Genomic DNA, 16,472 nt, shown 5'->3' with positions numbered 1-16,472 from the left:
TCTGCCAATGGTTCAAAACAGCAATTAACCCAAATACTGAGTGGGCAGATCCAATTAATTTTATTCACACTGCATTTTATGAATAATTACATTAGCCTAAAAATTGGTCTAATATCAGCCTTGGCTGCTGAAACACCTCATTCATGCCTTTGAAATCTCCAGACTCAAGTAATTACTCAAGTAATTCCAGTGCTCTCCTGGTCAGATTCCCATCCTCCACCTCTGTAAACTTCATCTCATCCAAAATTCTGCTGCCCATATCCTATCCCACACCAAGCTCTCATCACCCCTTTCCTTGCTGACCTTGCTCCCGGTCCCCAACACCTCCAATTTAGAATTCTCATCCTTGTGATTAAATCCCTTTATGGGCTTGCACTTCCCTATCTCTGTAACCTCCAGCCCTACAACGCACCCAGAATTCTCCATTCCTCTGACTCTGTCCTCGTGCATCCCTCCTCCCTTTGCCCAACCATTGGCTTTCGTGCCTTCTGCCATATAGGCCCCATACTCTGGAATTCCTTCCCTGAATCCCTCTGTCTTCACCTCCCTCTCCTCCTTTAAGACCCTCTTTAAAATGCTTTGACCAAGATGTTGGTCACCCTTCCTAATATCTCCTTCTTTGGCTCAGCGTCCATTTTTGTCTGTGAAGTGCCTTGGGACAGAGGGATAAGCATATGGAATAAGCTCCCAGGAAGGATAGTGGAGGTGAAAACCTTGTAATCTTTTAAAAAACAATTGGATGCTGAAATGGAAGTACTTTAGGGTCTCTCTGGCAGAGGAATTAAGATGAGCTGAATTAACTTTTGATCTTTAGGTACTGTTGTGAGGACTATATTCTGTATGCTGCAGCAAACATCAGTTTTTCATTCCTAGTTGGGTATGGAACAGGGACAGCAGGGCACTGACAAATAGCATAATGTTAACCCACCTGGCGGGAAACTGACTGGTGTGGGTTCACTGCCCATTTTACACTTTGCATGATTTTGCTTTCCATTGACTTCAATTGAGAGTAAAATCACGCGGGGTAAAAATACCCCCAAAATTACCTCACTGATTGTCCACTGAAGACTGAGGCCATTAATCGAAAGCTGACTCAGGTCTCACACCAAGGCAATTAGTAGGATCTTTGGATATGATTTTAACTCGGAAAAACAGGTGGGTTGGGTTGGGGGGGGGCAGTAGAAATTTTAAAAATGTAAAACCCGCCCCCAACTCACCTCCAACCCGCTCACTTCCAGTTTTAATGGAGGCGGGATGAGGGGCGGGTGACCAACCCGCTCTTAGGAGGTGGGTCAGTCACTAAAAGCTTTCAAGGAGGCTGCGGGCCTCTATTTTAACTAATTTTTTGTCTCTAACCCCTGGGCGCCAGGATTCCTGGGCCTTCTGCTTCATGCCACATGAGAGGAGGTGAGAAGGCCCGAAACTGTAGGTAAGTGCCTTTATAGCACAGTTTGTGGACCCGGAGGAGCAGGAATTCTTCCCCCAGGCCCAATAAACCTGCAGCAACCCTACAAACGCGATTGACCTGCTGAGTAGAGCAAATGGCAGTGGGGGAGCGTTTAAGGAGCAGTGATCATAGTATCATCAGGTTTAGAATAGCTATGGAAAAGGACACGGACCACTCTAAAGTAAAAATACTCAATTGGAGGAGGGCCAATTTCAATGGGATGAGAACAGATCTGGCCTGGGTAAATTGGAATCAAAGATCGGCACGCAAAACTATAATTGAACAGTGGGCGGCCTTTAAGGAGGAGGTGGTTCAGGTACAGTCTAGGCACATTCCCACGAGGGAAAAAGGTAGGGCAACTAAAGCCAGAGCTCCATGGATGACAAAAGAGATAGTGAGTAAGGTGGAACGGAAAAAAGGGGCATATGACAGATGGCAGGTTGATAACACAAGTGAGAACCACGCAGAATATCGAAAGTTCAGAGGGGAAGTGAAAAAGGAAATAAGAAGTGCAAAGATAGAGTATGAGACTAGACTGGCAACCAACATAAAAGGAAATCCAAAAGTCTTCTACAGGCAAGAAAACAGTAAACGGGTAGTAAGAGGAGGGGTGGGGCCAATCAGGGACCATAAAGGAGTTCTACTCATGGAGGCGGAGGGTATGGCTGAGGTACTAAAAGAGTACTTTGCATCTGTCTTTACCAAGGAAGAAGATGTTGCCAGAGTCACAGTAAAGGAAGATATAGATGAGATACTGGATGGGCTAAAAAATGGTAAAGAAGAGGTACTTGAAAGTCTAGCTGTACTTAAAGTAGATAAGTCACCCGGTCGGAATGGGATGCATCCTAGTTTGCTGAGGGAAGTAAGGGTGGAAATTGCGGAGGTACTGGCCATAATCTTTCAAACATCCATAGATACGGGGGGTGGTGCCAGAGGACTGGAGAATTACAAATGTTACACCCTTGTTGAAAAAAGAGGGTGTAAGGATAAACCCAGCAACTATAGGCTAGTCAGTTTAACCTCAGTGGTGGGTAAACTTTTTGAAGCAATAATCTGGGACAGAATTAACAGTCACTTGGATTGATGGATTGATTAGGGAAAGCTAGCATGGTTTTGATAAAAGCCAATCATGTTTAACTAACCTGATAGAGTTTTTTGATGAGGTAACGGAGAGGGTAGATGAGGGCGATGCAGTTGATGTGGTGTATATGGACTTTCAAAAGGCGTTTGATAAAGTGCTGCATAATAGGCTTGTCATCAAGATTGAAGCCCGTGGAATAATGGGGGCAGTAGCAGCATGGATACAAAATTGGCTAAGTAACAGGAAGCAGAGAGTAGTGGTGAACGGTTGTTTTTCGGACTGGAGAGAGGTGTACAGTGGTGTTCCCCTGGGGTCAGTGCTGGGACCGCTTTTCTTGATATATATTAATGACTTGGATTTGGGTGTACAGGGCACAATTTCAAAATTTGCAGATGACACAAAACTTGGAAAGGTAATAAACAGTGAGGAGGATAGTAATAGACTTCAAGAGGATATAGACAGACTGGTGACATGAGCGGACACATGGCGGAAGAAATTTAATGCAGAAAAATGCGAAGTGATACATTTCGTAGGAAGAACGAGAAGAGGCAATATAAACTAGAGGGCACAACTCTAAAAGGGGTACAGGAACAGAGAGATCTGGTGATATATGTGCGCAAATCATTGAAGGTGGCAGGGCAGGTTGAGGAAGCGGTTAAAAAAGCTTACGGGATCCTGGGCTTTATAAATAGAGGTACAGAGTACAAAAGTAAGGAAGTCATGATGAACCTTTATCAAACACTGGTTCGGTGTCCAGTTCTGGGCACCGCACTTCAGGAAAGATGTGAAGGCCTTAGAGAGGGTGCAGAAGGGATTTACTCGAATGATTCCAGGGATGAGGGACATTAGTTACATGGATAGACTGGAGAAGCTGGGGTTGTTCTCCTTGGAATAGAGACGGTTGCGAGGAGATTTGATTGAGGTATTCAAAATCATGAAGGGTCTAGACAGAGTAGATAGAGAGAAACTGTTCCCATTGGCGGAAGGGTCAAGGACCAGAGGACATAGATTTAAGGTGATCGGCAAAAGAACCAAAGGTGCAATGAGGAAAAACTTTTTTACATATCGAGTGATTATGATCTGCAATGCACTGCCCGAGGGGGCGGTGGAGGCAAATTCAATCATAGCCTTCAAAAGGGAACTGGAGAAGTACTTGAAAGGAAAAAATTTGTACAGCTACGGGAAAAGGGCGGTGGAGTGGGACTAGCTGGATTGCTCTTGCGTAGAGCCGGCCTGGCGCGATGGGCCGAATGGCCTACATCCGTGCCGTAACTTTTCTATGATTCTATGAACCCCCCGCCACGATCTCTGACTGACCCCCCACAATCTCCGACACCCCTCTCGATCTCCGACCTCCACGTGATCTCCAACCCCCGCGATGACCCCGACCCCGACCGCCCCGATGACAGACCCCCCGATGACTGAGACCCCTCAATGATGGACATCCCCAACCCCTGCTGACTGACCCCCCAGATGACTGAGCCCCTGATGATTGATCCCCCCGACCCCTGATGACTGACCCTCCCGATAACTGACTCCCCCCATGACTGTGCCCCCGGCCCCCGATGACTGACCCCTCCAATGACTGACCTCCCCCGAAGACTGATCCCCCTGATTACCTCCGAAGACTGAACACCCCGATGACTGACTACCCCCCCCGATGACTGACTCCCCATGACCCCTGATGACTGATCCCCCTTCCTCCGGTGATTGACCCTCCCCCTGATGATTGAGCCTCCTGACTCCAGATGACTGACCCCCCTCTATTGAGCCCCCCGGAATACTGATCCTCCGATTACCCCTGATGACTGACCCCCTTCCCGATAACTGCTCGCCCCCGATGACCCCCGATGACTGACTCCCCTTCCCCCGGTGTCTGACCCCCCCCCCCCCACCACCGATGACCCCCGATGACTGACTCCCTCTCCCCATGGTGACTGACCCCACCCCCCGTGACTGACACCCCCCTGACCCTGATGACTGACTCTCCTCCCCCTGTGACTGACTCCCCTCCCCACCAATGACTGACGCCCCCGATGACTCCCGAAGAATGACCTCCAATGACTCATGACCCCCGACCCCCTCCCGATGACCCCCGATGACTGAGCTCCCCCATGACACCCAACCCCCCGATGACCAATGGTGTGTTCAATGATGTTCCTGGTGGTCCCATGGCTATTATTGTATCTGTGCTGCTCAGGTGTTGTGGGGTTGACATCTAACACTTACCTGTTCATGTCCTCTTCCTCTTCTCCTGTCCGACTGAAGCCAGCCTGTCAATCAGGCTGGCCTGTCGGGCGGGAAACCGTCAAAATAAAAATAAAAGACGTTACCTCAAAATCACAAGGATGTCTGGGAAACCTGTACTTCCAGGTTTCCCGGCAGGAATTCCACCCCACCGTCCCCTTCCCCGGCTCCCCAATAAAATTATGCCCTTGGTGTTTTTCTGATTATTGCATTGCCAGGACATTTTAGAGCTAGGAGATTGCTTCTTTTTGAATAGTTTGCCTTACTTACCCTGACTAAGACTTTTCAGCTTGACATGGGTGCCATTTTTGCTTGTTTTTTTGGATGGACAAGCAGAAAGAAGGGCAGCCACAGCAGCAGCCTAAACAACCAGGATGAGCAGCAGCTGGGCCTGTTAGAACATAGCAGGTGAGGGGGGTTGCTCATGCATGGACTTACCCAGCCCACAGGCTGTATATACTATCACTTTCCTGAACATCAGTGAGGAGCAGTGCGTCAGGAGACTGCGCGTTATCAATCAGCCTGTTTAGATCTGTGCAGCATCCTGCAGCAGGATCTGCTGGACCACTGGGCCATTCTTTGCCAATGGCTCTGAAAGTCAGCACCACCATGAATTTTTTTGCCTCAGGCTCCTTCCAGGCTACTGCAGAGGACATTACGCACATCCCAGTCTGCAGTGCATAGCTGCCCTCTTAACCAGAGCCCATCAGTACATTACATTCCAATGGATGCCAACAGAATGAGAAAGTTCTGGGATTTGTGCAGCAGTGGTTGGTTATCCTTGCGTACAGGGTATCACTGACAGCACACATGTAGGTACTAGAGCACCAGGGAACAAGCCAGGAGGTTTCTTCAACAGGAAGGGCTATCATTCCATCAATGTCCAACTGTTGTGTTATCACTGCAGAAGCATCATTCAATGCTGTGCCAGTTTCATTGGCAGCTTCAACGATGCTTTCATCCTGAGATACTCATTCATCCATCCACTATTCCACCATTTCAGGAATGTCAGAAGATGGCTGCTAGTGGGTGATGACATAGCTTTTCAACCCCGCCACACCTGAGCAGCTCAGGTACAATAATAGCCATGGGACCACCAGGAACATCATTGAACACACCAATAGCATCTTGAAGCAAAGGTTCAGGTGTCTTGATTGATCTGAGAGCTCCGTACAATATGCCTCAGACAAAGTGGGTCGTATCATTGTATTGTGCTGCATTCTGCACATGGCTGCACATTGGAGCAGACAAAGCAACAGCAAGAGGCATCATTTGACGAGAAAGAATTGAGTGAAGGTGAGGGAGAACCGGAAGAAGGAGGGGCCTGGCAGGCAGAGAGGCTAGGGAGCAGTTGATCTCTCAGTGCATTTGTTAACCAATCCACTCACCTGAAAAGTGACAAGAAGCCCCTTTGCATTAACAGTCCTTTTACCCCCTTCATTCTCCCTTCATCTGCATTGAAGAACAGTCAAACCATTCAGCCAACCTCTTTATCAGCATCATTCTGACAATGCAGACTAAACAGCTGCAATAAAAAGAGACTACAGCAAACCCCCAAATGTTTAAAAGGTGATGAATTTATTTACAAACAGAAGATTGAGCTAAAATTTTTTTTAAATTGCTGCTGGAATTGACCATATCTGTGACCTCCTGAAAGCATTGTTGCTTATTTTGGAGACCTTGGCCCCAAAAATCCATGGGTTTCTGATCCGGTGTAAGTGTGAGGACCCACCTGCCAAGAACCTCCACCTCTGGAGTATCGGGGGGGTCAGGGTAAGCTTCCATTACTTAAATAAAACTAAACCAGTACGGGTGCATATCAGGCACCTATATCGCGGGGGGCGGGTGGGGTGCGGGTGCTGATCAGCTGCCCACAAGTAGCATAGTAACACTAGGAACAGGTTTAGGCCATTCAACTTCTTGGGCCTCCTCCATCATTCAGTTAGATCTGTACCTCAACTCCATTTTTCTGCTTTTGCTCCATATCCCTTGATAACCTTAGAAGCATAGAAAAGATACAGTACAGAAGTGGGCCATTTGGTCCATCGTGTCTGCGCCGGCTCGAAGAACAACCAGGTGCCCATTCTAATCCCACCTTCCAGTACCCGGTCCGTAGCCCTGCAGCTTACAGCACTTTAGGTGCAGGTCCAGGTACCTTACCCAACAAAACTCTATCTCAGTCTTGAAAGCTCTCAGTGACCCAGCAGCCATATCCTTTTTGGGGAGAGAATTCTAAATTTCTGCTACCATTTGTGTGAAAAAGTGCTTCCTGATTTTGGCCCTGAATGGCCTAGATGTAACTTTAAGATTCCGTCCTCTTCATAGAATCATAGAAAGTTACGGCACAGAAGGAGGCCATTCAGCCCATCATGTCCCTGCCAGTCGAAAAGAGCTATCCAGCTGAATCCCACTTTCCAGCACTTGATCTGTAGCCCTTTAGGTTACGGCACTTCAAGTGTACATCCATGTACTTCTTAAATGAGTTGAGGGTTTCTGCCTCGACCACCTTTTCAGGCAGTGAGCTCCAGACTCCCATCACCCTCTGGGTGAAAAATTTCTCCTCAGCTCCCCTCTAATCCTTCTATCAATTACTTTAAATCTATGCCCCCTGGTCACTGACCCCTCTGCTAAGGGAAATAGGTGCTCCCTATCCACTCTATCTAGGCCCCTCATAATTTTATACACCTCAATTAAATCACACCTCAGCCTCCTTTGTTCCAAAGAAAACAACCCCAGCATTTCCAATCTTTTCTTATAGCTAAAATTCTCCAGTCCTAGCAATATCCTCATAATTCTCTTCTGTACCCTCTCGAGTGCAATCACATCTTTCCTGTAATGTGGTGACCAGAACTAAACGCAGTACTCAAGCTGTGGTCTAACTAGTGTTTCATACAGTTCTAGCGTAACATCCCTGCTCTTATATCGTATGCCTCGGCTAATAAAGGAAAGTATTCCATATGCCTTATTAACCACCTTATCCACCTGTCCTGCAACCTCTCAGTATCCTCTTATTTATAGTGTGTTCCCTTGCCTTGTTTGCCATCCCCAAATGCATTACCTCACACTTCTCCAGATTGAATTCCATATGCTACTTTTCTGCCCACCTGACCAATCCATTGATATTTTCCTGCAGTCTACAGCTTTCCTCATCACTATCAACCATGCAGTAATTTTTGTATCATCTGCAAACTTCTTGATCATGCCCCCTACATTCAAGTCCAAATCATTAATATATATCACAAAAAGCAAGGGACAAGCAGGGGAAGCCTTATTGAATCCTACGGAACCCCACTGGAAACCGCCTTCCAGTCACAAAAACACCCGTCAACCACAACCCTTTGCTTCCTGCCACTGAGCCAATTTTGGATCCAACTAACCACTTCCCCTTGGATCCCATGGGCGTTTTTTTGACCAGACTGCCATGAGGGACCTTGTCAAAAGCCTTGCTAAAATCCATGTAGACTACATCAAATGCACTATCCTCATCGACCCTCTTTGTTGCCTCCTCAAAAAATTCAGTCAAGTTAGTCAGACACGACCTTCCCTTAACAAATCCATGCTGAGTGTCCTTGATTAATCCATGCCTTTCTAAATAATGATTAATACTGTCCCTCGGAATTGTTTCCAATAATTTGCCCACCACCGAGGTTAGGCTGACTGGCCTGAAACTACTCGGTTTATCCCTTTCTCCCTTTTTAAACAATGGTTCAATGTCAGCAGTCCTCCAGTCTTCCGGCACCACACCTGTAGCTAGAGAGGATTGGAAAATGATGGTCAGAGCCTTGACTATTTCCTCTTTTGCTTCTCAACAGCCTGGCCTATATTTCATCCGGGTCTGGTGATTTATCTACTTTCAAAGATGCTAAACCCCTTAATACTTCCTCTCCCACTATGTTTATCCCATCCAATATTTCACACTCCTCCTCCTTAACGATAATCTCTGCATCGTCCCCTTATTTTGTGAAGACAGATGCAAAGTATTCTTTAAGAACCGTACCCACCTCTTCCGCCTCCACACATAGGTTAATTCTTAATTCCCCCACAAGAGGAAATAGTTTCTCTGTATCTACCATAACAAGTCCTTTTAACATTATAAACACCTCGATCAGATCACCCTCATTCTCCTATACTCAACAGAATACAAGCCAAGTCTATGTAACCTGTCATAATAATTTAACCTATTAAGCCCTGGTATCATTCTAGTGAACCTGTGCTGTACCCCCTCCAAGGCCAATATATCCTTCCTGAGGTGCAGTGCCCAAAACTGAACACACAGATGGAGTCTGACCAAGGCTGTATACAATCAAAGCATAACTTCCTCCTCTTTGCATTCCTGCCCCCTTGAGAGAAAGGCCAACATTCCATTAGCCTTTTTGATTGCTTTTTTTTACCTGTCTACCAGCATTAAATGATTTGTGCCCTTGGACTCCCAAATCTCTTTGATCCTCAATAATCCTTAGTTTCTCACCATTTAGAAACTACTCCCATTTATATTAAATAAAAACTAAAAATGCTGGAAACGCTCAGCAGGTCAGGTAGCATCTGTGGAGAGAGAAACAGAGTTAATGCTTCAGATCGATGATCATTCAGTCAAACTGGAGGTTGCTGACGAAAGAGATGTAGCTGTGAAAGCGAGTTTTAGTAGATACCTGATAAAACATGAGAAGGGAAACAGATAGCAATGAAAGTGAACAAGGTAAAAAATAGAAATGGAAATCTCGTTGGAGAGAAGAGCAGAACTTCAGCATAGAATTTCCTCCAAATTGGCCCATACCCAGTCAAACACTCCAATATGTAAAGTACCTGAACCCGGCAATACAGGCAAGTTCAATTGTGCACAGGTGAAGGGGGAAAAGAAAATCATCCCTCGAAGCTTTACAGTATAAACTCTTTCAGGACAGACGGGCAGAGAAAACTGAAGCTTTTTACTTTGGAATAATATCAATGGGATATGATTAAAGTCTTTAAAATAATGAAAGGATTAGATTTTGTCTATTCTGTTAGACCATTTGAGCAAGATAGATAGGGGAGGACTAGGGGGTACAGTAGCATAGTGGTTATGTTACTGGACTAATAATCCAGAGGCCTGGACTAATCATCCAGAATCATGAATTCAAATCCTGCCATGGCAGCTGGGGAATTTAAATTCAATTAATTAAATTAAATCTGGAATTAAAATACTAGCATCAGTAATGATGGCCATGAAACTACCAGATTGTCGTAAAAACCCATCTGGTTCACGAATGTCCTTCAGGGAAGGAAACCTGCCGTCCTTACCCGGTCTGGCCTATATGTGACTCCAGACCCACAGCAATGTGATTGATTCTCAATTGCCCTCTGAAATGGCCTAGCAAGCCACTCAGTTGTAAAACCTGCCATCCTTACCCAGTGACTCCAAACCCACAGCAATGTGGTTGATTCTTAATGGCCCAGCAAGCCACTCATGTTGCATAATCTCGCTAAAAAAAGTAATAATAAGAATATAAACCGGATGAACCACTAGGCACCGGACACGACAAAGGCAAACCAAGCCCAGTCGACCCTGCATAAGTCCTCCTCACTAACATCTGGGGACTTGTGCCAAAATTGGGAGAGCTGTCCCACAGACTAATCAAGCAACAGCCTGACATAGCCATACTCACAGAATCATACGTTTCAGCCAACGTCCTAGACTCTTCCATCACTGTCCCACCGGCAGGACAGACCCACCAGAGGTGGCGGTACAGTGATATACAGACAGGAGGGAGTGGCCCTGGGAGTCCTCAACATTGACTCTGGACCCGATGAAATCTCATGGCATCAGGTCAAACATGGGCAAGGAAACCTCCTGCTGATTACCACCTACCGCCCTCTCTCAGCTGATGAATCAGTCCTCCTCCATGTTGAGCACCACTTGGAGGAAGCACTGAGGGTAGCAAGGACACAGAATGTACTCTGGGTGGGGGACTTCAATGTCCATCAGCAAGAGTGGCTCGGAACCACTACTGACCGAGCTGGCCGAGTCCTGAAGGACATAGCTGCCAGACTGGGCCTGCAGCAGGTGGTGAGCGAACCAACACGAGGGAAAAACTTACTTGACCTCGTCCTCACCAACCTACCTGTCGCAAATGCATATGTCCATGACAGTATTGGTAGGAGTGACCACCGCACAGTCCTCGTGGAGACGAAGTCCCATCTTCGCACTGAGGACACCATCCAACGTTTTGTGTGACACTATCACGGTGCTAAATGGGATAGATTCAGAACAGATCAAGCAGCTCAAAACTGGGCATCCATGAGGCGCTGTGGGCCATCAGCAGCAGCAGAATTGTATTCCAGCACAATCTGTAACCTCATGGCCCGGCATATTCCTCGCTCTACCATTATCAACAAGCCAGGGGATCAACCCTGGTTCAATGAGGAGTGTAGAAGAGCATGCCAGGAGCAGCACCAGGCGTACCGAAAAATGAGGTGTGAAGCTGCAACTCAGAACTACATGCATGCTAAACAGCGGAAGCAACATGCTATAGACGGAGCTAAGCGATTCCACAACCAACGGATCAGATCAAAGCTCTGCAGTCCTGCCACATCCAGTCGTGAATGGTGGTGGACAATTAAACAACTAACGGGAGGAGGAGGCTCTCCAAACATCCCCATCCTCAATGATGGCGTAGTCCAGCACGTGAGTGCAAAAGACAAGGCTGAAGCGTTTGCAACCATCTTCAGCCAGAAGTGCCGAGTGGATGATCCATCTCGGCCTCCTCCCAATATCCCCACCATCACAGAAGCCCGTCTTCAGCCAATTCGATTCACTCCACGTGATGTCAAGAAACCGCTGAGTGCACTGGATACAGCAAAGGTTATGGGCCCCGACAACATCCCGGCTGTAGTGCTGAAGACTTGTGCTCCGGAACTAGCTGCGCCTCTAACCAAGCTGTTCCAGTACAGCTACAACACTGGCATCTACCCGACAATGTGGAAAATTGCCCAGGTATGTCCTGTCCACAAAAAGCAGGACAAATCCAATCCGGCCAATTACCGCCCCATCAGTCTACACTCAATCATCAGCAAAGTGATGGAAGGTGTCGTCAACGGTGCTATCAAACGGCACTTACCAATAACCTGCTCACCAATGCTCAGTTTGGGTTCTATCAGAACCACTCGGCTCCAGACCTCATTACAGCCTTGCTCCAAACATGGTCAAAAGAGCTGAATTCCAGAGGTGAGGTGAGAGTGACTGCCCTTGACATCAAGGCAGCATTTGACCGAGTGAAATTGAAGTAAATGGGAATCAGGGGGAAAACTCTCCAGTGGCTGGAGTCATACCTAGCACAAAGGAAGATGGTAGTGGTTGTTGGAGGCCAATCATCTCAGCCCCAGGGCATTGCTGTAGGAGTTCCTCAGGGCAGTGTCCTAGGCCCAACCATCTTCAGTTGCTTCATCAATGACCTTCCCTCCATCATAAGGTCAGAAATGGGGATGTTCGCTGATGATTGCACAGTGTTCAGTTCCATTCACAATCCCTCAGATAATGAAGCAGTCCGAGCCGGCATGCAGCAAGACCTGAACAACATCCAGGCTTGGGCTGATAAGTGGCAAGTAACATTCGCGCCAGACAAGTGCCAGGCAATGACCATCTCCAACAAGAGAGAGTCTAACCACCTCCCCTTGACATTCAATGGCATTACCATCGCCGAATCCCCCACCATCAACATCCTGGGGCTCACCATTGACCAGAAACTTAACTGGACCAGCCATATAAATACTGTGGCTATAAGAGCAGGTCAGAGGCTGGGTATTCTGCGGTGAGTGACTCACCTCCTGACTCCCCAAAGCCTTTCCACCATCTACAAGGCACAAGTCAGGAGTGTGATGGAATACTCTCCACTTGCCTGGATGAGTGCAGCTCCAACAACACTCAAGAAGCTCGACACCATCCAGGAAAAGCAGCGCACTTGATTGGCACCCCATCCGCCACCCTTAACATTCACTCCCTTCATCACCGGCGCAATATGGCTGCAGTGTGTACCATCCACAGGATGCACTGCAGCAACTCACCAAGGCTTCTTCCACAGCACCTCCCAAACCCGCGACCTCTACCACCTAGAAGGACAAGAGCAGCAGGCACATGGGAACAACACCACCTGCATGTTCCCCTCCAAGTCACTCTCACCATCCCGACTTGGAAATATATCGCCGTTCCTTCATCGTCACTGGGTCAAAATCCTGGAACTCCCTTCTTAACAGCACTGTGGGAGAACCTTCACCACATGGACTGCAGCGGTTCAAGAAGGCGGCTCACCACCACCTTCTCAAGGGCAATTTGGGATGGGCAATAAATGCCGGCCTCGCTAGCAACGCCCACATCCCATGAACGAATAAAAAAAAGAGATGGCACAAAATCAGGGTGAGGTTAAAGACTAGGAAGTCATTCTTTTCACAGAGAGGCATTGACCTCCGGAATAAGTTGCCAGAGTGTGTTCTGTGTGGATTCACTGCAAGTATTCAAAAGGAAGCTGAACGAGTTCCTGCAAGTGGAAGACATCTCAAGTTGTGTGAGGTGGGTTGGTTAATGGGGATGTGATAGAAATCAATTGTCGTCTCCTGTAGCTTGCTTGCATGCCTTCAAGGATCAGAGATGAATTTTCCAGAGTTTTTTCCTAAATTGGTCTAAGGTCTATTTCTCTGCTTTTTAAAATTTTTTCCCAGCTGATTGTGTGTCTGTAGGGGTTTGGAGGTTTGATGGTGTATGTCGATTGTATGTTAGAATGGGACGGGCTTGATGGACCAATTGGTCTATTCCTGACCTTTTTTGTACGTTTCATAATAGTCATCTGATGTTTGCCCCTTAATTTCATCTGGAAAAAATGGCCTAAGAATGCAGGTTGTTGAGCAGGATTACAAAGGTGTGGCAGAGTAAGTGGGTGAAAATGCTACTAAGGAATTAACAGTGATATTAGCAATGCAGCAAGGAAAGTGAGTTTACCAAGCAGTAATTGAAATGCATTCTCAGGAATATACTATGACCAGAAGAAAATCCTCTCCATTATCTCTCAGAGAGCAGTTACATCAAGTTAAGTCGAAACTACAGCAAAGAAACAGGCCATTCAGCTCAACTGGTCTATGCCGCCGTTTCGGCTCCACACGAGCCTCCTTGCTCCCTATTTCATCTCACCCTATCAGGTTACCTTTCTATTCCTTAATCCCTCATGTGCTTATCTAGCTTCCCCTTAAATTCATCTGTGCTGTTCGCCTCAACCACTCCTTGCGGTAGCATGTTCCACATTCTAACCACTCCGGGTAAAGAAGTTTCTCTTGAATTCCCTTTTGGATTTATTAGTGACTATTTTATATTTATGACCTCTAGTTTTGGACTCACCCAGAAGTGGAAACATTTTCTCTTTGTCAAACCCTTTCATTATCTTCAAGACCTCTATCAGGTCACCCCCTAACCTTCTCTTTTCTAGAGAAAAGAGGCCTAGCCTGTTCAGCCTTTCCTGATATCTCTCAATTCTGGTATCATCCTTGTGGATCTTTTTTGCACCTCCTCCAATACCTCTATATCCTTTCTATAATATGGAGACCAGATCTGTGCACAATACTCCAAGTGTGGTCTAACCAAGGTTCTTTTCAAGTTTAACATAAACTTCTTTGCTTTTCAATGCTATCCCTCTAGAAATGATCTCTAGTGCTTGATTGCCTTTTTTATGGCCTTATTAACCTGCGTCGCTACTTTTAGTGATTTGTGTATCTGTACCCCGAGATCCCTTTGCTCCTCTATCCCATTTAGACTCTTATTATCCAAGCAGTTGTGGCCTCCTTATTCTTCCTACCAAAATGCACCACTTCACGATTCTCTATATTGAAATTCATTTGCCAATTACATGCCCATTCTGCAAGTTTATTAATGTCCTCTTACATTTTGGCGCATTCTTCCTTTGTATGAACTACACCTCCCCCCACCCCACACAATTTGGGGTTGTCCGCAAATTTTGAAATTGTGCTTCCGGTTCCCCAATCCAAATCATTAATGTAAATTGTGAACAACAGTGGTCCCAGCAACGATCCCTGTGGAACACCACTTCCCACCTTTTGCCAGTCTGAGTAGCTACCCTTAATCCCTAATCTCTGTTTTCTGTTGTGTAGCCAGCTTTCTAACCATTCAGCTACCTGTCCCCTGACTCCACATGCTCTAACCTAGTCATGAGTCTACAAGGCGGTACCTTATCAAAGACCTTCTGAAAATCCAAATGGATTACATCTACTGCATTACCCATGTCTACTCTCTCTGTTACTTCTTCAAAGAATTCAATAAGGTTGGTGAAGCATGATTTTTCCTTCTAAAATCTGTGCTGACTACTCTTTGTTACACTTTCATTTTCTAGATGTTTTTCTATTACACCTTTGAGTAAATATTCCATTATCTTTCCTACCATCGATGTTAAGCTGACTTGTCCTCTATCTCTTTTAAATATAGGAGTCACATTAGTTGTCTGCCAGTCCTCTGGCACTATCCCGTTTTCTTATGAATTGTTATATATATGTAATAGTGCCTCTGCTATATCCTCCCTAACTTCTTTTAATATTCGCGGATACAATCCGTCCAGACCAGGGTTTTATTAGTTTATCAATTATCTCCCCCCTTTTTATCTTAAATGTTTTAATATCTTTTCCGTTCTCTTCTACTGTGCTGCCCACCTTTTTAGTCTCCCTGTAAATACTGAGGCAAAGTAAATATTCAATATTTCTGCCATTTCGCTGTCATTACCTGTGAGTTTATCTTGTGCATCCTTTAGTGGGCCTATCCCTATTCTGATTTTTCTTTGTTATTTATGTGACTGTAGAATACTTTACTATTTCTTTTTATATTTCTTGATAATTTAATCTCATAGTTCCTCTTTGCTTTCCTAATTGTTTTTTTGACTTCCTTCCTAACCTCTTCATATTCCCTTTTGTCATCCTCTCCTTTATCATCTTTGTACATAGAGTATGCCTTTTCCTTTAGTTTCAATTTTAGTCTTATCTCTTTATTCATCCATGGCGTTTAATTATTGGCTCATTTGTTCTTGCTTTTTAGAGTAATATATTTCTCCTGAACTCTATTGATCACCTTTTAAATATTACCAACTGCTGTTCTATCTCTTTGTCTGTCAACATTTTTTTCCAGTTTACCTTCCCTCGTTACATTTTCATCTTCATAAAATTAGCTTTTTTCCTTTCTATTACTTTGGTCTTTTCTTTCTCAGTCATTATTTTAAACCTTATTATGTAATGAACGCTACTGCCTCGATGTTCCCCCACACTTACTTTTCTTATCTGTTCTGGTTCATTTCCCATTACTAGATCCAGCAGTGATTCCTCTCTTGTTGGGCTGGTCCCATACTGGGTAAGAAAGAAGCCCTGTACACACTGTAAAAACTCCATTCCCTTTTCTCTTTTCCCTACCTCTTCTTGCCAGTTTATTTGGGGGCAGTTGCCCAATCTTCCATTATTATTATTCAATGTATTTTACCAATTTCATAGATTTGTCTACATATTTCACCCTCCACTTCGCTTCCACTATTAGGTGGTCTGTAGAATATACCTATTAATGTGATTGATCCTTTCTTATCCTTTGTCTCAATCCATTTGGATTAGGGTAACATTTCTGTTAAGGGAATCTCCTGTAAGGGAATCTCCTGTTCCATGGTGAGAACAAAATACAGCAGTATATAGTTA

At 45.6% G+C, this 16,472-nt stretch overlaps 1 protein-coding gene across 1 annotated transcript in view; it reads left to right on the top strand.

Annotated features, from left to right (window-relative positions):
- LOC137322210 (dynein axonemal heavy chain 8-like) overlaps nucleotides 1-16,472 on the top strand; it is a 1,468,904-nt gene that overhangs the window by 1,042,216 nt on the left and 410,216 nt on the right. The window lies entirely within an intron of this gene.

This window comes from Heptranchias perlo, chromosome 5, assembly GCF_035084215.1.
Source record: "Heptranchias perlo isolate sHepPer1 chromosome 5, sHepPer1.hap1, whole genome shotgun sequence".
Lineage (NCBI taxonomy): Eukaryota > Metazoa > Chordata > Chondrichthyes > Hexanchiformes > Hexanchidae > Heptranchias > Heptranchias perlo.
This window is presented reverse-complemented; position numbering and strand designations above follow the sequence as displayed.